The sequence below is a fragment of the Pan troglodytes genome, chromosome 20 (genome assembly GCF_028858775.2).
Source record: "Pan troglodytes isolate AG18354 chromosome 20, NHGRI_mPanTro3-v2.0_pri, whole genome shotgun sequence".
NCBI classification, from domain to species: domain Eukaryota; kingdom Metazoa; phylum Chordata; class Mammalia; order Primates; family Hominidae; genus Pan; species Pan troglodytes.
In genome coordinates this window covers 49,007,101-49,022,822 of record NC_072418.2, presented here as the reverse complement: position 1 = coordinate 49,022,822, position 15,722 = coordinate 49,007,101, and the positions used below count along the sequence as shown (strand labels likewise).

General features: G+C 40.7%; 1 long non-coding RNA gene across 1 annotated transcript in view; it reads right to left on the bottom strand.

The window, feature by feature from the left end:
• Positions 1-887: 887 nt before the first annotated feature.
• Positions 888-15,722, bottom strand: part of LOC134809115 (uncharacterized) — a 32,153-nt gene continuing 17,318 nt past the window's right edge. The window contains exon 3 of the long non-coding RNA XR_010153899.1: positions 888-2,699. This is a non-coding gene — a long non-coding RNA (uncharacterized LOC134809115). The remainder of the gene's footprint in view (positions 2,700-15,722) is intronic.

Genomic DNA, 15,722 nt, shown 5'->3' with positions numbered 1-15,722 from the left:
ATATGGTTTGGCTCTGTCCCTACCCAAATCTCATCTTGAATTGTAGCTCCCATAATTCCCGCCTGTCATGGGAGGGATGCAGTGGGAGGTAATTAAATCATGGGGACAGGTCTTTCCCATGCTGTTCTCATGGTAGTGAATAAATCTCAAGAGTTCTGATGGTTTTATAAATGAGAGTTCCCTTGCACAAGCTCTCTCTTTGCCTGCCACTATGTAAGATGTGGCTTTGCTCCTCCTTGCCTTCTGCCATGATTGTGAGGCCTCCTCAACCAGGTGAAACTGTGAGTCAATTAAACCTCTTTCCTCTATCAATTACCCAGTCTTGAGTGTGTCTTTATTGGCAGCATGAGAGCAGACTAGTATACCTTGTTTATCTTATAATCAAGAAATAACCATAAAAATGGGCAACCAGCAGCCCTTGGGGCTGCTCTGCCTATGGAGTAGCCATTCTTTTATTCCTTCACTTTCTTAATAAACTTGCTTTCACTTTAAAAAATAATTATTATTATTATACATGAATGTTAGCACGGCTGATTTATGGGGAACTAAAATCATATCCATTGATGTTTCTGGATACAAAAAGTTTCAAATTCCCCTTCACAGCCAACTCAAATCCAGTTATAAACCACAGCTATATTTTGGTGTATTCTTTCCTCAGCCCTGAGGAAAAATGTGGTTAATATTTTTACTCTAAAAATGAGCCTCTCTTGCCCTCTCTAGACTCCTAAGCTTAAGAGTCCACTACCTCCCTGCCCCACAAGAAAAAAACATAAGAAAATAATAGAAGAAGTATTTCTTATTTTCTATATTTAAGTCTCAAGGTTTTTAATATGTTGAGACTGATTCTTTAACATTTTTAATGGATACTTATTACTACATAAGTTGAAAGAAAAGTCAAAGTTCTCATATTCAGATGTACTTTTGGTCATTTGGATCAAATCCTTGGAGATCTTCACATATATTCAAATTTTTCTACCTTATTGTCCAGAAAGGAAGAAAATAACAGCCTTTGGGACTCTGAAGCCTAAGACAAAGAGTGTGCACATGACCAAAAGTGAGTGACTGGGGTGTATGGGGAGAGAAGAGGGTCAGGTCAAAGGTTTCAGGAATTTGTGTCCTCCTTCGGTGAGATCCTACAGGGAGTCTTATGCAAGGAATATGCTGGAGGAATAGCAAGTTGAGAAATGACGTAATGGGCTCCATTTCTGTCTTCTGTGGCTGTGTAGATGTAAAAAGAATTCCAGCTCAAAGGGAGGACTTGCCTGGACGGGCTTGCAGCCCTAAGTGGAAATATTTCATTGCCTTTGATTCCTGACTCCTCCTCGTCTCTCTCTGTATCCATTGTGTATTCATGGGCTGGCAAGCATCCAACAATTCTTGACCACCAGACCTCACCCATGTCAGTATTTTTCCAATTCATCAGGAGGCATCTCCAGAATGTCACAGCAGACACTAAAACTCCAGGGGATCCCTGGATACATAGGGAGCGAGTGGAGGAGATCCTTGCCAAGGCACATTGATGCAGTACAAGATGGAATTGGAGAATAATTGAAATGCCTCTTAATTCCAGTATGAGCCTCCTGAGGTGAACTTCATATAAGGGACTCTAATTAGCTGTCCAATGGAACTTTCTGCAATGATCAGAATGTTCTGTATCTGAGATGTCTAATGTTGTAACCACTAGACAATATGGCAATTGAGCACATGAGATGTGAACAGTGCAGCTGAGGAACTGAATTTTTCATGTTATTTAATTTCAATTAATCTAAAGTTAAACCACATGGTGTAGCACAGCCTTAGTTTAGTTAATATTCCCTGTTACTTCTGCAAGTCCTATTGATTGCGTTTGGAAAGTTCAAGGTTGAAAGATGGTGTTACCATTTATGCCACCTTTATATAAAAACTAAATTGGGCTGGGTATGGTGGCTCACGCCTGTAATGCCAGTGCTTTGGAAGGCTGAGGCAGGCCAATCACTTGAGGTCAGGAGTTTGAGATCAGCCTGGCCAACATGGTGAAACCCTGTCTCTACTAAAAATACAAAAATTAGCCGGGCGTGGTGGCGGGCACCTGTAATCCTAGCTACTCGGGAGGCTGAGGCGGGAGAATCACTTAAACCCAGCAGGTGTAGCCTGCAGTGAGCCAAGATCATGCCACTGCACTCCAGCCTGGGCAACAGAATGAGTAAGACTTCGTCAAAAAAAAAAAAAAAACTAAACTGAGCTCTCACAAAACTTTTTGCTGTCAAATTAAATTTTTACCATTCAGCTGTAAAATACTGAGAACAAAGTGTAAATATCTATGATTCTACATTCTGATCTTTCCAAGTATCTCTAAAGCTCTCTTTCCACTTATAAGGATGCAATTAATGATGTAGTTTTTTTCAATATAGGTAAACACTAATAAGCAAATTCAAATGAAGAGCTTTGACCTCATTTCAAAAGATTGGAAAATTTGTGGCCACAATGTTGAATGGAAATATTCTAGTTAAGATGGGTGTGATAAGATCATGGGAGGTATTCAAGATTCAATCCAGCCATGGGAGGCTAGCAAAACATGCAATGATAGATCAAAGAAAACACGTAACTGAAGATTAGCCTGGTGGCACACACCTGTCCTGGCTACCCGGGAAGCTGAAGCAGGAGAAACTGTTGAACTCCTGAAGTTAGAGGCCGGCCTGGGCAACACAGTGAGACCCTATCTGGAAAAGAACAGAAAAGAAATGAAATGAAAAGAAAACATATTACTGAGAACAAATCTGCTGTTATCAAATGCCATTCCAAGGAAGGCATGTTACTTTACATGAGGTGCCTTCACAGTCACAGGTGAGAGCCTGGCAGAACTAATTTGATGACCTTTACCAAGTTTTTACTTACTGCTCCCATGGTTCACAGGGGACATATACAGCAGTTCTCTTCATTTCCCTTTTGAGAGAAACTGGGTTTCCCTCCTTAGTCACCAAGACACCAAAGATGTCCAAGTTGGCTATAGTCTCTCTTCAGGTGGCCCTATAAATACCCATACTGAAGGATGATAAGGGGATGTATTGATTTGGCAAACACATCAGCAATAGCTCCAGGGCTGATTCCCTCCATTTCAAATTTTGTTCTTGAAGACAGAAGGCCATCTTCCTTTATCTTCCAACTTTGAAGACTATAGATCTTCTATTCCTTTATCTCTAGGCTACTCACTGTTTTCCTCACATTCATCTTCCCTTGGAACCCTCAGGTTCTTACTTTCTCTTTGAGATTACAGAGGCTCAATTTTTTAGGTATTAGGTCCTTGAGGTATTTATGTCTTTATTCTTTGGTGTGGGCATCATATGAAAAAAATGGCTTTTGAGGTATTATTGAGAAAGTAGAGATATGAAAGTACACCACAAAAGACCTCAAAAAGCCAAAGCAATCTTGAGTAAAAACAACAAAGCTGGAAGCATCACACTACCAGACCTCAAAATATACTACAAAGCTGTCGTAACCAAAATAGCATGGCACTGGCATAAAAACAGACACAGAGATCAATGGAACAGAACAGAAAACCTGAAAATTAATCCAAGTATCTATAGCCAACTGATTTTGACAAAGGTGCCAAGAACACTCATTGGGGAAAGGACAGTCTCTTTAATACATACTGCTGGGGAGACTGAATATCCATATGTAGAACAATGAAACTAGACTCCCATGGATCACCCTATACAAAAATAAACTCAAAATGATTCAAAGATTTACATGTAAAACCTGAAACTACAAAACTTATAGTAGAAAACAGGGAAAATGCTTCAGTATATTGGTCTGAGAAAATATCTTATGAATAAAACCTCAAAAGCACAGGCAATGAAAGCAAAAATAAATAAATGGGATTATATCAAAATAAAAAGCTCTGCACAACAAAGAAAACAATCAACAGAGTGAAAACATGACTTATAGAATGGAAGAATATTTGAAAACTATTCATCTGACTAGGGATTAATATCCAGAATATACAAGAAACTCAAACATCTCAATAGCAAAAACAAAGTGATTTTAAAATGGGCAAATGATCTGAACAGACATTTCTCAAAAGAAGACATAAAAGTGGGCAACAGATATATGAAAAAACTACTCAACATCACTAATCATCAGGGAAATGCAAATTAAAACCATAATGAGGTATCATCTCACCTGAGTTAGGTTAGCGATTATCAAAAAGATAAAAAATAATGCTGGCAAGGATGCAGAGAAAAGGGAACTCTTATACATTGTTGATTAGAATGTAAATTAATACCACCACTATGTAGAACAGTATGGAGGTTCTTTAAAAACTATAAAAACAACCACTATATCATCCAGCAATCCTACTACTGGGCATTTATCACACACAAAAAAGGAAATCAGTATATCTAAGAGACATCTGCACCTCCATGTTTATTGCAGTACTATTCACAATAACCAAGATATGGAATCAACCTAGGTGTCCAACAGCAGACGAATGAATAAAGAAAATATGGTATATAATCCCAGCACTTTGTGGGGCTGAGGTAGATGGGATCACTCGAGGCCAGGAGTTCCAGACCACCCTGGCCAACATGGTAAAACCCCGGCTCTACTAAAAATACAAAAGTTAGCCAGGCGTGGTGGTGAGTGCCTGTAATCCCAGCTACTCAGGAGAATGAGGCAGGAGAATCACTCGAACCTGGGAGGTGGAGGTTGCAGTGAGCTGAGATCACGCCACTGCACTTCAGCCTGGGTGACACAGTGAGACAACGTCTCAAACAAAACAAAACAAAACAGATCATTTAAATCAGAACCAAGTGAAGTAACACAAATACCCTGGCTATATTGCAGTGTAAGTGACTAATATTCCCCACTTCAAATAATTGTTATTATTAGCCAACCCCAATTATACAACTTGCCTATCCCCAATTATACAGACATGTTGCATAAAGCGTACAGAAACAGATGGGCCTCCGTTGGCATGTTTACTGTCTATGCATACTTTCCACCGAGGGTTCCTCCTGCTTTTTTTTTTTTTTTTTCTTGTCCGATTTCTCCCAAAGCTTTTCAATTCCCACTACTTCGAGCCCTGGGATGTTTGCTGATACAGAGTAGCAAGCATTTCCAAAAAAAAAAAAAAAACAAGAGATAACATATAAATACCTGTAGAATTCTAGGGAATAAAACATGTAATGTACATTTTAAGTATGTGTTAATAGTTTTCATGTCTGCAAAGCAATTGATATTTCTGCCTTTTTAGGTTGGGATTAATATACTTTTTTTTTTGACGGAGTTTCACTGTTGTCGCCCAGGCTGGAGTGCAATGGCGCAATCTCGGCTCTCTGCAACTCCGCCTCCTGGGTTCAAGTGATTCTCCTGCCTCAGTCTCCCGAGTAGCTGGGATTACAGGCACATGCCACCACACCCAGCTAATTTTTGTATTTTTAGTAGAGATGGGGTTTCACCATGTTGGCCAGGCTCAGACTTTTTTGATGTAGGTATTTAATGCTACACTGCTTTTGTTGTATCCCAGAGGTTTTGACAGGTTGTGTCACAATTATCATTCAGGTCAAAGAATTTTTTAATTTCTATCTTTAATTGTTGTCCCAATGATCACTCAGGAGCAGGTTATTTAATTTCCATGTATTTGCATGGTTTTGAAGGTTCCTTTTGGAGTTGATTTCCAATTTTATTCCACTGTGGTCTGAGAGAGTATTTGATATGATTTTGATTTTTTTAAATTTATTGAGATCTAGTATACCTGTTTTGTGGCCTATCTTATGGTCTAAGCTAATTCTGAACGTTCCCTGTGCTGAATAGAATGTATACCCTGCAGTCGTTGCATAGAATGTTGTGTAAATATCTGTTAAGTCCATTTGTTCTAGGGTATAGCTTAAGTCCATTGTTTCTTTGTTGACTTTCTGCCTTGATGACCTGTCTAGTGCTATCAATGGATTATTGAAGTCCTGCACTATTATTGTGTTGCTGTCTATCTCAGTATTTACATCTAGTACTAATTGTTTTATAAATTTGGGAGCTCCAGTGTTAGGTGCATGTATATTTAGAACTGTGATTTTTTTGTTAGACTAGTTCTTTTATCATTATATAATATCCCTTTTTGTCTTTTTTAACTGCTGTGGCTTTGAAGTTTGTTTTGTCTAATATAAGAATAGCTACTCCTGCTCCCTTTTGGTGTCCATTTGCATGGGATATCTTTTTCCACCCATTTACCTTAAGTTTATGTGAGTCCTTGTGTGTCAGGTGAGTCACTTAAAGACAGCCACGCACTTGGTTGGTGAGCTCTTATGCATTCTGCCATTCTGTGTCTTTTAAGCGGAGCATTTAGGCCACTGACATTTAACATTAGTATTGAGATGTGAGGTACTATTCTCACATCTCAATACTACATGTTCATCATCTGTTATTATTTTTTGGTTTTGTTTTGTTTCGTTTTGTTTTTTGAGACAAAGTCTCACTCCATCACCCAGGTTGGAGTGCAGCAGCACGATCTCGGCTCACTGCAACCTCTGCCTCCTGGGTGCAAGTGATTCTCCTGTCTCAGCCTCCTGAGTAGCTGGGATTTACAGGTGCCTGCCACCACGCCGAGCTGATTTTTGTATTTTAGTAGAGACAGGGTTTCACCACGTTGGCCAAGCTGGTCTCAAACTCCTGACCTCAGGTGATCCACCCGCCTTGGCCTCCCAAAGTGCTGGGATTACAGGTGTGAGCCGCTGTGCCCAGCTCATTGTGTTATTGTTTTATAGGTCCTGTAAGCTTTATGCTTTAAGGAGATTCTATTTTGGTGTATTTTGAGGATTTGTTTCAAGATTTAGACCTCCTTTTAGCAGTTCTTGTAGTGCTGGCTTGGTAGTAGTGAATTTTCTCAGCATTTGTTTGCCTGAAAAAGACTGTATCTTTCCTTCATTTGTGAGGCTTAGCTTCACTGAATGAAAAATTCTTGGCTGATAATTGTGTTGTTTAAGGAGACTAAAGATAGGACCTCAATCCCTTCTAATTTGTAGGGTTTCTGCTGAGAAATCTGCTATTAATCTGACAGGTTTTCCTTTATAGGTTACCGATGCTTTTGCCTCACAGGACTTAAGATTCTTTCCTTCATCTTTTCTTTAGATAACCTGGTGACTATGTGCCTAGGTGATGATCTTTTTGTGATGAGTTTCCCAGGTGTCCGTTGAGCTTCTTGTATTTGAACGTCTAAATCTCTAGCAAGGCCAGGGAATTTTTTCTCAATTATTCCCTCAAATATGTTTTCAAAACTTTTAGATTTCTCTTCTTCCTCCGGACCACCAACTATTCTTAGGTTGGGACGTTTAATATAATCCCAAACTTCTAGGAGACTTTGTTCATTTTTTAAAATTCTTTTTTCTTTGTCTCTGTTGGATTGGGTTAATTTGAAAGCCTTGTCTTCAAGCTCTGAGGTTCTTTCTTCTACTTGTTTGATTCTATCGCTGAGACTTTCCAGTGCATTTTGCATTTCTCTAAGTTTGTCCTGGATTTCAAGAAGCTGTGATTGTTTTTTATTTATGATATCTATTTCACTGGAGATTTTTCCATTCATATCCTGTATCTTTTTTTATTTCTTTAAGTTGGACTTCACCTTTCTCTGGTGCCTCCTTGGTTGGCTTCATAATCGATCTTCTGAATTCTTTTTCTGGCAATTCAGAGATTTCATCTTGGTTTGGATCCATTGCTGGTGAGCTAGTGTAATCTTTTGGGGGTGTTAAAGAAGCTTGTTTTATCATATTTACCAGAATTATTTTTCTGTTCCTTTCTCATTTGGGCAGACTATGTCAGAGGGAAGATCTGAGGCTCAAGGGCTGATGTTCAGATTATTTTGTCCCAGAGGGGTGCTTCCTTGATGTGGTCCTCTCCCCTTTCCCCTAGGGATGGGGCTTCCTGAGAGCTGAACTGCAGTGATTGTTATTTCTCTTCTGGATCCAGCCACTCAGTGGAGCTACAGGACTCCAGGCTGGTACTGGGGAGTGTCTGCGAAGAGTCCCATGATGTGATCCGTCTTTAGGTCTCTCAACCGTGGATACCAGCACCTACCCTGGTGGAGGTAGCAGGGGAGTGAAGTGGACTCTGTGAGGGTCCTTGGCTGTATGTGTGTTAAGTGCACTGGTTTGTGTTGGTTGGCCTCCAGCCAGGAGGTGGCGCTTTTAAGAGCGCGTCAGCTGTGGTTGTGTGGGGAGGATACAAACTTGCCCTAGGGTCACCTTTGAATGAGTATTCAGGTTTCTCAGGTGATGGGCAGGGCTATAGAGCTCCCAAGAGACTGTGTCCTTTGTCTTCTGCTCCCAGGGCCGATAGAGAAAATCAGGTGGGGGCAGCATTAGGCATGTCTGAGCTCAGAATCTCCTTGGCAGGGACTTGCTGTGGCTGCTATAGGGGATGGGGGTGTGGTTCCCAGGACAATGGAGTTATGTTCCCAGGGGAATTATGGCTATCTCTGCTGCATCACATAGGTCACCAGGGAAGTGAGGGAAAACCAGCAATCACAGACCTCACCCAGCTCCCATGCAGCCCACAACCCAAAAGGCCAGTCTCACTCCCACTATGCCCCCCTAACAGCACCAAGTTTATTTCCAGGCAGCCAGTGAGCAGGACTGAGAACTTGCCCCAGGCTACAAGCCTCCCAGCTGAGAAAGCAAGCAAACTCACAGTTTCTTGATTGTCCCACATAATCTGCAGCAGCAATCCACCTCCTTTAAAGGGTCTCTGGATTCTCTCAGCTTTCCTGGTATGTTCCTGTGGTTGTTCTTGGAGAAAAATTTCATGATGTGGGTCTCCACATGCTTCTCTGTCCCTCCAAGTGGGAGCTGCAAGTTAGTCCTGCCTCCTATCTGTCATCTTTTTGTACAGAGAGATTCCCAGCCATGGCCATCAGAGACCAGGAGGCATTGATCAACCTATGTGTCTGTTCTTGTACCAGTACCATGCTGTTTTGGTTACTGTAGCCTTGTAGTATAGTTTGAAGTGAGGTAATGTGATGCCTCCGGCTTTGTTCTTTTTTGCTTAGGATTGTCTTGGCTATTTGGGCTCTTTTTTGGTTCCATATGAATTTTAAAATAGTTTTTTCTAATTATGTGAAGAATGTCGATAGTAGTTTAATGGGAATAGCATTGAATCTATAAGTTACTTTGAGCAGTATGGCCATTTTCACAGTATTCATTCTTCATATCCATGAGCATAGAGTGTTTTTCCATTTATTTGTGTCCTATCTGATTTTTTTTGAGCAGTGATTTGTAGTTCTCCTTGAAGAGGTCCTTCACTTTCCTTGTTAGCTGTATTCTTAGGTATTTCATTCTTTTTGTAGCAATTGTGAATGAGAGTTCATTCGTGATTTGGCTCTCTGCTTGCCTGTTGTTGGTGTATAGGAATGCTAGCAATTTTTGCTCATTGATTTGGTATCCTGAGACTGCTGAAGTTGCTTATCACCTTAAGAAGCTTTTGGGCTGAGATGATGAGGTTTTTCTAGATATAGGATTATGTATCTGCAAACAAGATAATTTGACTTCCTCTCTTCCTATTTGAATACGCTTTATTTCTTTCTCTAGCCTAATTGCCCTGGCCAGAACTTCCAATACTATGTTGAATAGGAGTGGTGAGAGAGGGCATTTTTGTCTTGTGCCAGTTTTCAAGGGGAATGCTTCAAGCTTTTACCCATTCAGTATGATATTGGCTGTGAGTTTGTCATATATGGCTTCTATTATTTTGAGGTACGGTCCTTCAATACTTAGTTTATTGAGAGTTTTTAACATAAAGGGATGTTTAAATTTTATCAAAGGCCTTTTCTGCATCTATTGAGATAATCATGTGTGTTTTGTTTTTAGTTCTGTTTATACGATGAATCACATTTATTGCTTTGCGTATGTTGAACCAACCTTGCATCCCAGGGATGAAGCCAATGTGGTCATGGTGGATAAGCTTTTTGCTGTGCTGCTGGATTTGGTTTGCCAGTATTTTACTGAGGTTTTTCGCATTGATGTTCATCAAGGATATTGGCCTGAAGTTTTCTTATTTTGTTGTATCTCTGCCAGGTTTTGGTATCAGGATGATGCTGGGCTCATAGGATGAATTAGGGAGGAATCCCTCACTTTCAATTTTTTGGAATAGTTTCCGTAGAAATTGTACCAGATCTTTGTACTTCTGGTAGAATTCAGCTGTGAATCCTTCCAACTTTGGGCTTTTTTTGGTTGGTAGGCTATTTATTACTCCCCAATTTCGGAAATCATAATTGGTCTATTCAGGGATTCAGTTTCTTCTTGGTTCAGTCTTGGGAGGGTGTATGTGTCTAGGGATGTATCCATTTCTTCTAGATTTTCTAGTTTATGTGCATAAAGGTGTTTATAGTATTCTGTGATGTTTGTTTATATTTCTGTGGGGTCAGTGGTAATATCTCCCTTGTCATTTCTGATTATGTTTATTTGATTATTCTCTCTTTTCTTCTTCATTAGTCTGGCTAGCAGTCTATCTATTTTATAAATTTTTTCAAAAAAACAGCTCCTGGATTCATTAATTTTTTGAAGGGCTTTTTGTGTTTCTATCTCCTTCAGTTATTGCTTATTTCTGTTAACCAATAACTTATCTTGGTTATTTCTTGTTTTCTGCTAGCTTTGGGGTTGGTTTGCTCTTGGTTCTCTAGTTCTTTTAGTTGAGATGTTAGGTTGTTAACTTGAGATCTTTCTAGCTTTCTGATGTGGGTTATTTATTGCTATAAATTTCCCTCTTAACACCACTTGAGCTGTGTCCCAGAGAATCTGGTACATTGTCTCTTAGTTCTCATTAGTTTCAAGAATTTCTTGCTTTCTGCCTTGATTTCATTATTTACCCAAGAGTTATTCAGGAGCAGATTGTTCAGTTTCCATGTAGTTGTGTGTTTTGAGTGAATTTTTAAATCTTGATTTCTAATTTGTTGTGCTGTGGTCTGAGAGACTGTGTTATGACTTCAGTTCTTTTGCTTTTGCGAGGAGTGTTTTACTTCTGATTTTGTGATCAATTTTAGAGTGAGTGCCATGTGGCAATGAGAAGAATGTATATTCTGTTGTTTGGGGTAGAGAGTTCTGTAGATATCTATCAGGTCCACTTGATCCAGAGCTGAGTTCAGGTCCTGAATATCTTTGTTAATTTTCTGTCTCGATGATCTAATATTGACAGTGGGTGTTAAAGTATTCCACTATTGTTGTGTGGGAGTCTTAAGTCTCTTGTAGATCTGTAAGAACTTGCTTTATGAATCTGGGTTCTCCTGTATTGGATGCATATATATTTAGGATACTTAGCTCTTCTTGTCCAATTGATCCCTTTACCATTATGTAACACCCTTCTTTGTCTTTCTGGATTTTTGTTGGTTTAAAGTCTGTTTGGTCAGAAACTAGGGTTGCAACCCATGCTTTTTTCTGTTTTCCATTTCCTTGATAAATTTCTCCTCCATCCCTTTATTTTGAGCCTATGTGTGTCCCACATGTGAGATGGGTCTCTCAAAGACAGTATATCAATGGGTCTTGGCTCTTTATCCAACTTGCCATTCTGTGTCTTTTAATTCAGGAATTTAGCCCACTTACATTTAAGGTTAGTATTGTTATGTGTGAATTTGTTCCTGTCATCATGATGCTAGCTGGTTATTTTACAGACTTGTTTTGTTGGTTGCTTCATAGTGTTACTTGTCTGTGTATTTCAGTGTGTTTTTGTAGTGGCTGGTAAAGGTTTTCCCTTTCCATATTTATTGCTTCCTTCAGGAGCTCTTGCAAGGCAGGCTTGGCGGTGACGAATTCCCACAGCATTTGCTTGTCTGAAAAGGACCTTATTTCTCCACTTATGAAGCTTAGTTTGGCTGGAGATGAAATTCTGGGTTGGAGATTCTTTTAAGAATGTTGAATATTGGCCCCCAATCTCTTCTGGCTTGTAGGATTTCCACTGAGAGGTCCGCTGGTAGTCTGATGGGCTTTTCTTTGCAGGTTACCTGGCCTTTCTCTCTGGCTGCCCTTAACATTTTTTCTTTCATTTCGACAATGAAGAATCTGCTGATTATATGTCTTGGGGTAAATCTTCTTATGGAGTATCTCACTGGGGTTCTCTGTATTTACTGAATTTGAATGTTGGCCTGTCTTGCAAGTTTGGGGAAGTTCTCCTGGATGATATCCTGGAGTATGTTTTCCAACTTGGTTCCAATTTCCCTGTCTCTTTCAGGTACCCCAATCAGTCATAGATTCTGTCTCTTTACATAATCACATATTTCTCAGAGGTTTTGTTCAGTTCTTTCTGTTCTTTTTTTTCTCTATTCTTGTCTGCCTGTATAATTTCAGAAGGATGGTCTTTAAGCTCTGAAATTCTTTCCTCTGCTTGAACTATTCTGTAACCGATACTTATGATTGCATTGTGAAGTTCTTGTGTTTTCCAGTTCCATTGGGTCAGTTATGTTCCTCTCTAAACCGGCTATTCTGTCAGCTCCTGTATAATTTATCATGATTCTTAGCTTATTTGCAATGGGATACAACATCCTCCTTTAGCTCAGTGAAGTTCATTATTACCCATCTTTTTTTTTTTTTTTTTTTTTGAGACAGAGTTTCACTCTTGTCACCCAGGCTGGAGTGCAGTGGCGCGATCTCAGCTCACTGTAACCTCTGCCTCCCGGGTTCAAGCGATTCTCCTGCCTCAGCCTCCTCAGTATCTGGGATTATAGGCATGTGCCACCATGCCCAGCTAACTTTTGTATTTTTAGTAGAGAGGGGGTTTCACCATGTTGGTCAGGCTGGTCTCTAACTCCTGACCTCGTGATCCACCTGCCTCGGCCTCCCAAAGTGCTGGGATTAAAGGTATGAGCCACTGCGCCTGGCCTATTACCCACCTTCTTAAAACTACTTCTGTTAATTCAGCCATCTTGGTCTCAGCCCAGTTCTGTGCCCTTGCTGGAGAGGTACTGTGGTCATTTGGAGGAGAAGAAGCACTCTGGCTTTTTGAGTTTTCAGCATTTTTGCATTGATTCTTTCTCATCTGTGTGGGTTTACCTTTGATTTTTGAAGTTGCTGACCTTTGAATGAGGTTTCTGTGGGGTCTTTTTTGCTGATGTTGTTGGTGTTTTCTGTTTGTTTTTCTTTTAACAGTCAGGCCACTATTCCACAGGGCTGCTGTGGTGTGCTGGGGGTTTGTTCAAGACCCTGGTTGCCTCCGTTTTTCCCGTACCTGAAGGTGTCACCAGTGAAGGCTGCAAAACAGCAAAGATGGCAGCCTGCTCCTTCCTCTGACCAGTTGTTGACCCAAACGTCCCTGTAGGAGGTGGCTGGAGACCCTTGTTAGGAGGTCTCACCCAGTCAGGAGGAATGGGATCAGGGAACCACTTAAAGAAGCAGTCTAGCTACAATCTGGCAAGGCAGATGTGCTGTGTTGTGGGGAACCCTTCCTCATCTGGACCATTTGTATTCTCCAAAGCCAGCAGGCTAGAATGGCTGAGTCTACTGAACCACAGAGATGGTGACTGCCCCCACGACACCCCCACCCCAGGAACTTGGTCCTGACCCAGGCAGACTCCGGCCTGTTGCTGTTGGCTGGCTGGAATTCCAAGCCACTGGGTCTTAACTTGTGAGGTGCTGTGGAAGTGGGGTCCACAGAATGACACTGCTTGGTTCTCTGGATTCAGCCCCCTTCATAGAAATATGTGTGGAGGGATGTCCTCCCTTGCTGCAGATCCCAGGGCCAGAGTATGTAAAACTCCTGGGTCTCTGTGAGTGCCCCTGTGGCCGCTCTGCCAAGACTCCACACAGCTCTGTGTATTGGACCCAAATCCCTGGGCGTGGGCTTATGTGGGGATCTCTTGATCCTAAGGTTGCAAATATCCATGGGAGAAGCATGGTTTCCCAGGCAGGGTTGCACAATCACTCACTGCTTCACTTGGCTGGGGGCAGGGGTCCCCATACCTCCACACTGCTCCTGGGTGGACCATCACCCTACCCTGCATTTCTTCGTTCTCCATGGGTTGAGAGTGACAACCTGTATATTTCAGTTGAAGATGCTGAATTCACATACTCCTTTCATTCCTCTCTGTGAGTGTGGTGGACCACAGCTGCTTCTAGTCAGCCATCTTGCCCCCCTCCTGATCTATCCATTTTTTAAATGGACAATGTTTTTTGTATCTTTTCCCTAAGTCATAAGGATTTTTTTTAATGTTTCTTCTAGAAAATGTATAGTTTAACTTTTTATATCTAGATCATTTTGGAGTTAAATTTTGTAGGAAGTGTAAGCTTTGGTAGAAGATTTTTTTTTCATATGCATACCCATTGTCCCACACCATTTGTTGAAATGACTATCTTTTCCCACATTGAATTGCTTTTGCATCTTTGTCAAAAGTCAATTTGCCATATTTGTTTGGGTTTATTTCTGAAATCTGTTCTGCTCCATTGATCTATGCATCTCTCCACTTGCCAATAGTATACTGTCTTCATTAGTGTAGCTTGAGTAATTGTGAAATTGGGTAGTGTGAGTCCTCTAACATTTTTCATCAACCAAAATTGTTTGGGCCATTCTTGTTTCCACTGCCTTTCCAGATAAATTCTAGAATTATTTTGCTTCTATCTGAGACAAATCCTGCTTGGGTTTTCATTGGAATTGTGTTATATCTGTAGACAATTTGGAGAGAATTGACATCTTAGCTAAAAAGCCCCATATTCTAAACTATGACATGATATACCACTCTATATTTAGGTTTTCCTTGATTACTTTAATCACTAGTTTATAGTTTTAAGCATATATATCCTCTACATGTTCTCCTAGATTTACAGTATACCTAAGTATTCAATTTGAGTAGGGGGGCATTATAAATGGCATTGTTCCCCTCTAAATTTTTGTTTCCACTTATTCCAGGAGCGAGAAATACAATTGATTTTTGTGTGTTGACTTTTTATTCTACAACCATCTAAATTTACTTATTAGTTCCCGGAGCTTTTGGGGTAGGTTTACGGTAATGGCTCTGCCCTACTGCCCCGGTGACCTCAAACATCTCCACGTGGGCCACGTTGGTGAAATTAACTGTAGCTGATGTATGTCATGGCAGAACACTCTCTGGTCTTCCCAGAACGTGAGGTCATGGGAGGCTTGTGGGAAGCTGCTACAGCATCACTTGTCACTCACTTCCCTATGGATAAGGGAGGCCGCCATGACACAGCTTCTCACTGCCTCTGGCTTCTAGGGAGGGATGAGGCTTTCTACCTCCCTATATCATGGAGCCACAAGCTGGATTCTCTACTCAGCAACAGGCATCCTATTATTCTTGTTCAGTCATCTGGCCCTTTTGTTTCAGTGTCATCCTGTATAAGGGACATGGTGCTGGCACCTGTGGCTCTTTCTTTCCCTGTCTGTGTAAGTAATAAAATGTCTGAATCTAAAAAGAGCTTGTTTTTGTCACTAGCAGAATCTATCAGACTCACCTCTTGCTTGACAGTGGGTTCTGTGGGATTTTCTACATAGATAGTCCAATTATACAGAGATCAATTCTAGTAATCAGCTTTGGGATTTCCCTCCTTAGTCACTTGTACTCTTCATTGCAGCTTTCCCTTTCAAGTGGTCATAAATTTCTTGGTTGCTGGCTCGGAGTTATAATGCGGTATTCACACTACTTAACTTGATAAACAGGAATGTAGTTCTTATAGGTCTGTTTCCTCAGCAGCTGTTCTGTGTAGGTGAGAGAATGTGTCTTTACAGGTGGGATTTCTGTTTGGATGTGTGGGAAAGGAGAAGGCATATTG